The sequence below is a fragment of the Apodemus sylvaticus genome, chromosome 1 (assembly GCF_947179515.1).
Source record: "Apodemus sylvaticus chromosome 1, mApoSyl1.1, whole genome shotgun sequence".
Lineage (NCBI taxonomy): Eukaryota > Metazoa > Chordata > Mammalia > Rodentia > Muridae > Apodemus > Apodemus sylvaticus.
This window is the reverse complement of record NC_067472.1, coordinates 19,066,074-19,072,403: the sequence shown is the minus strand read 5'-3', so window position 1 is coordinate 19,072,403 and position 6,330 is coordinate 19,066,074.

The following is a 6,330-nucleotide window of genomic DNA, read 5'->3' as shown; positions in this document are numbered from 1 at the left end:
GGGCAGCCTCTCTGTGACCTGGTCCCCAAGGTTTACTGAAGGCGGCTGGAGAGCAAAGCTCCGCTCATTGTGAAGTTCAGTTCCAGGAGACAGGATTTGCTTCCCAGAGTCATAAACCTCGCAACAGAGAACTTAAGACTTCCGGTACTTAGCCAGGATGTCCCTGGTCCTTGCCAGGTTTAGGGGGTGGAGTGGGGGCAATGGAGGATAGAAGGGATTGAGAGGCTATGGAATACCACAAATGAAGGAAAGCCTGCGGAGGGGAGTCCCCAGCTGAAGTAGCAGCCAGGCTCCCGGCCTCAGGCCTCCAGTCTTGGTCCGGTCAGCTCCTTCAGAATCTCACTTGTGACATAAGCACAAGTTTCCAGCTTCCTCTCTCGTCTCAGAGCAGCGAGCGGTGGGTGGCGTGTCCCCCACCTTGCCTCATATTGCCAGGTGTCCTAACGGTTTCTTCATTCAGGACCCTCTGTTGATTTTCTCCTATGTGCTAGAAAAAGGGCTGAAGTGCTAGACGCTGGCAGGGGGGCTATCCCAGTCTGGGGGTGGGGGGGGATGTTCAAATAAACGTGACCTCGAGGCAGAGGTAATAAGGGCCGAGATGGCACGTGACAGCCAGGTCACCTTGACCATGAGACCTGGGTCCACCTCTAGCTGCTCATGTCTAAGATGTCTCCCCAGTGGCACTGCCCCACCCGACCTGGGCCCAAAACATTCCCTAAGATGAATCAACAGGAAAGAATGCTCCCAGCCTCAGGTCAGTGGCAGAGGCAGAAACCAGGCTCCTCCCCTGGGGACAATGAGGCAGCTGTGGACCAGGATACCAGGTATGCACAGGCCTCCGCCCTCTGCCCAGCCACCTCTAATGCTGAGCCAGAAGAAACACGGAAGGCTCCGCCTGCTGCCAGTCACCCACCAGGCCTGGCTGCCCAGAGCTAAAAATACCTTGGAGTCCAATGAATGAACTGATGTTGGCCGGAAGTCCTTACCTTGCAAGACTGGACCCAGGCAGTGGTGGCCAGTGGATGAGGGTCTTCCATGAAAAGTGAGGGTATTGGGTCTAAGCTTAATTCTACCAGGATTTTCCTCAGGAACTATGCCCACGTTCTTAAGTGCTATTTTGTGAGGGTCAGAGGGAGAGAACTCAGTTCATCTCCACTGCCTGCGGGAGGTCTGGAATAGGGGATTTAACTAGGTCTACAACTTCCTTCTTCCTGACTAGCTGGACTCAGGACCTCTGCCCAAGGTCTATGACCCTCCACCACACTCTTCACAGGCACGTGTCAGTGTCTCCCTTGCCTCGGTAGCTCCTTGCCTTCGTTTATCCTAATTCTATTACCAGTCCCACAGCAGTACTCAGTAACTACTCACCGATGGAATATATGGTCTAGGGGGTCCCAGGTCCCCAAACGGGTGCCAGGAGGACACAAGCAAGCCACCTGTGGTCCTGTCCTTCCCTGTGTGAGTTTGTAGAGTGGAGGATACATTAAACCAACCAGCCGGGAGAAGCCCCTGCCGGGCTCACTGTAACAGCAGGGGGGTCGGGAAACTGTTGTTTTGGGTTTCATTTCTTTCACCCCCTCTCTGAAAACTTTCACAGTTTTAATAACCAATCATAAAATGGGGCAGAGAGGAGTTACACAGCGTGGTCAAAGCCACATAGCTATCATCTACAGAGGGCAGCCAGCGGAGAACAGAAGCGGAAACATGGGGCGGAGAGGGTGAGGGGAGAGGCAGAGAACCAGACTTCACCTAAGAAGCGCCTCATGCCCAGAGGATGGCCTAGGTGGGGAGTGTGAAAAGATGATGAGTGTTGACGGCCAAACGGACAGGGGCTGGGATCGCTGAGACCAACCTCTGGCGTGTCTATAAAGGAGATTCTAGATGGCGTTACTTGAGGTAGAAGAGCTATTCCAACTGTGGGTGGCTCTGTTCCCTGGACCGGGATCCTGGACACAATCAGGAGAAAGTGAGCGATGCCTTGGCACCATCGCTCTGCTTCCTGACTGAACGAAACGAAATGTAACTATCGGCTTCTCGCTCCTGCCGCTGCGTCGTCCCCGCTATGAAGGCCTGTCTCCCCTGGCTGAGTACAAAGAAACTATTCCCAAGTCACAGCAAAGGGGAAGTAACGAATACATGGATGATTAGAGAGAAAAAAAGCCTTCCGGTGCGTTGGAGGCTGCGGTGCCTTGCACATGCCTGGGAACTTCGACTCCAGCTCTGACTGAGCCCTGTGGCTCCTGGAAGTCACGTGACCCGGCAAAGGTACCTCCTCGGCCTCAGTCAGATCCTCCTTGGCATCCCTGCCCCACTGACAGCAAGTGCCTCCCAGTGGGCTATGGTAACAGCCTGGAGGCCGCTTTCCCTTCTTGGCTGTCCTGGCTTGATTATACCTCACACGGACCGACCTTCCGGAAGTGCCGTCGAGCCTCGCCTCTGCCTTCCGTCCCTCCGTAGCCCCCTTCATGCCACCGGATAGGGTTCCACGGTTGCTCTTCCTACCAACTGTGCTCAGAGCTCCTTGAGGTCGCTATCCTTGCTCTTGTGATCCTGCCTCACCTCGGGTTCTATCTGTGCCACAGGTTCCTCTATTAGAGCTTTTGGCATGAATGCTCCCAAAGTAATAGGTGCTGGGAAAAAAAAAATCACAGACTTGAACCAGAGTCTGTGCCTCCATGGGTCAAGGATTCGTAAGGCTGTGTGGGGAAGGTGGACTGTGATGGTTGGAAGTGCGACAGATGGGGGACACAAACCAGCAAGCTGGGCTTTTTCCCTCAGTGAGAGACATTAGCAGACTCGGAGGCTATGGGGGCTGGGAGGGCTTTTCCGAGGAGGTTCAGGGTTGATGCCATGAAGAAAGAAAACCCAGCAAGGAGGATGGATAATGCAGGAGAGAACTTCTGGGGAGAGAGAAGGGATGAGATGACTGCAAGAGAAGAGGAAATCCTGGGCAAGACAGAAGAGGTTGGCTTTGACACCTCCTTCCTTTGGGAAAACTAAGGAGAATACTCAATTGCTAAGGTTTGGAGTTAGACTGGCTTACCCCAACATCCACAGACACCTAAGGTAAGAATCAGAGGGTCCTCACTCCATACATATGCCTAAGTGTTCACAAGTTATAAATTAGTCTAACTTATTGCTAAATAAACATGTGTTATTTTCCAACCCTGATGTGTACACACAATACCTTTAGGAAAACCAACCAGGTTGGAGTTCAGGCCTTTCCAGTCCTTACAGTTCTGGGGAGCATGTTACTACAGAACCTCCTCCTGTAGCCTCGGCTCCCTGTGTACCCAGTCCCTTTTCTACCCGTTGTCTATCCCTACTACAGGAGACCCTGGCTGTGCTGGCTTCTTAGGCAGTGTAGATCTCAGCACACAGCTGTCCTGTTGTGCCGAGCCCAGTGCACACTTCGGAGGGACAGTCACTCAGCTTCAGCTTTTGGGGTTAGAGAGGGGGAGAGGACTCCCCTAGGGAGGACAGTGAAGACATGTGACCTGGGTTTAAGTCTATTGAAGAGAGAACGCTGAAGAGTGGAGAGAGAGAGAGAGAGAGAGAGAGAGAGAGAGAGAGAGAGAGAGAGAGAGAGAGAGAGAACCACAAACCCAGAAGGCACAACAGGGACAGGCGCATCCTAGACAGAGAGCTGTGAGCCTCCAGTCCCAACGCCACATAGGATACGACATCCTCAACATGGGAGGGGTGAACAGCTTTCTGAGAGGCTGGGGGCTCGGATTTGACGAACCTGGATCTTTCTAACCTGACTGGAGCTAGGGTCCAACTGCACACATTCATACCTTGGGCTGGGCTGGGTTGGGATGAGGGACATTATCCTAAGCAGCAAACTGCTAAAGGCAGGATCCAGATGCATGTCTGGCTCTACCTCCAGGTTCCCAGAGGGATCCCTGACTTCCCATACATGGTTAGACCTTCACTCATTGCTACTTGGTTCCAATTCTTCCTCAGATTCCCTTTCCTGCCCCTATATCGGAAGCATGCCCTCCCTTCCCCACTCCTCCCCCGGCTTCTCATACATGACTCCTCCTCACCTGGGGAAGGCTGAAGTCACCATTGCCTTCTCTGCTACCCCTCTCTCCCTCCCCTATGAATCACTCTACCCCATCTCTCTCCTCTCCCTCTTAGCCACAGTCCCTCCTGAAACTCCTCTCCAAGACATCTCCAGCTCCTTCTGAGACATCGACTACTCTGTCCCCTGATTCATAGCCACCTGCAATCCTTCGATTCTCTGTCTCAGAGGCTCAGCGTAGGACAGCACAATGCCTGGGCATGCTTCTGCTCAGGTATATTAAAACCATACATTCTGTGGGGAAACGAGACTGAACAAAGACAGTACCAGAGCCTAGAAACCCCCAAGGTCTCTTCCTGACCTCACCATGCCTGCACTGCCCTTTTGTACCCATCAGTAATTGAGACCCACTTTTCTTACATGGCACCAGACAAGTTAAATTAAAAGACATTTCTTATGCCATGATGTTTTCCTGGGCCTTTCATAGCAACTAGAATAGTAATAGCAATTCTTCTTCCAGTCTCCCTTGGCAGGTGAGATTACCAGGCCTTAGTGGGACAGCCTTGCGATGTTATTGGCTGTAAGATGGCTCCCCTCAGTTTGGGTTTTATCTCATCACAGCCCCTCTGGGGGAAATCATTGATTGAGGACAGAGGCACATGAAACACCATAGTCTTGGCTGTCTTTGGACTATGTAGAATAAGCTGGCCTTGAACTCACAGAGATCCACCTGCCTCTGCCTCCCAAGTGCTGGGATTAAGGACATGCATCACCATGCCCAACAATTGTTTGAGTTATAAGTGGCAGATTCTGAAGGGTTTATTTTTATGCAACAGCTCATAGTATGCTTCCAGAATCCAGCAGGATTTCTGGAATCCTGATAAGAGGTGTGCTAGTGGGAATTTTGGCGACTTGGCTTGACAAGGGGCTGAGGAAAGATCTGATAGAACAGAGATCAAGGATGACTCCTGAATCAAGCAAGAATTGAGCCAAGACACCCAGTAAAGAGCCATGGGGGTTCTGGGTCCATTGGCATCAAAAGGCAATCAAGACTAAGCCAGACCTCAGAGGAAGAAGGGAGCCAGGCTCCATCAGAGGCCAGAATCAATCCACTGGGCATGATTAGGCAGGGCATAAGGCACTCCTGGCATCATACCGTGATCCTACGATTCTCTGAGAGTCGTCCTGAGCCAACAGCATCCCTTGAGAACATGCTAGAGATCGCCAGGCCCACCTTAGATCAACTGAATCACAAACTCCAGATGGGACCCAGCTCCTGGTACCTGTCAAGACCCGCAGATAATTCTGGTTCCTTTTGACCCTGGAGAAGCCCTTCTATACCCACACTTCTAGGAAATGTTTGCTCTTACACAATCTAGAAACTTGTGGATGCCGTTTTCCTTGGCATCTCAGACTTGCCTAGTGAATTTAGCTCACTCTGGTTCTCTGGATTCTGGTAGGACTCCTTCATGTACGGTGGGCTGAGTCTCTGGAAATCCCAGGATTCTACATACAGGGTTATTCTCAAGTGCATTTGTGGTAGTTTGAAAGAATAAGACCCCATAGGCTCACAGGAATTGTCACCATTGTGAGGTGTGGCCTTGTTGAAGTAGGTGACCAGTGTTGGAGGAAGTCTGCACTGGGGGTGGGGTTTGAGGTCGCAGGACACCAAGCCAGGCCTAGTGTGATTCATTTTCTTCCTGCTGCCTGTAGATCCGGATACAGAACTGTCAGCTCCTTCTTCAGTACCATGTCTGCAGCATGCTGCCATGCTTCCTGCCATGATGATAATGGACTGAACCTCTGAACTATAATCCAGCCCCAATTAAATGACTTTCTTTATAAGAGTTGTCATGGTCATGGTGTCCCTTCACAGCAATAAAATCCTAACTAAGACAGAATCTGAATCTCTTCCTGCTGGGATGGATTAGTGGTTGGGTCTATAGGTTAAGAGTTCTTACAAGTACTTCCATGACCCCAAGGAGTCCATCCTGTTGTGAAACATTCGTGCATAGAAATACTACTCATTACAGTCCTCAGTAGTTCCCACCTTTCTTAGGTCAAGAATAGATCAGGTCTACATATAGGTTGTAGCAGAGTCTCCCTTTGGGATAGGAAATTCAGCATTTCTCCAACACCATAAGAATCAATGCCATTGTAAAATCTGAGATCTCCCAGAGACCAGTTGGCCACCAGGGATCATGAAGCCTGCAGAAGGACCAAGAGCTCATCCCTAACATTCTCCTTCCCCTTGGGGTTGGTCCTGGCCTTTATAACTTACAGTGGATTCTGAGTCTTAGTCC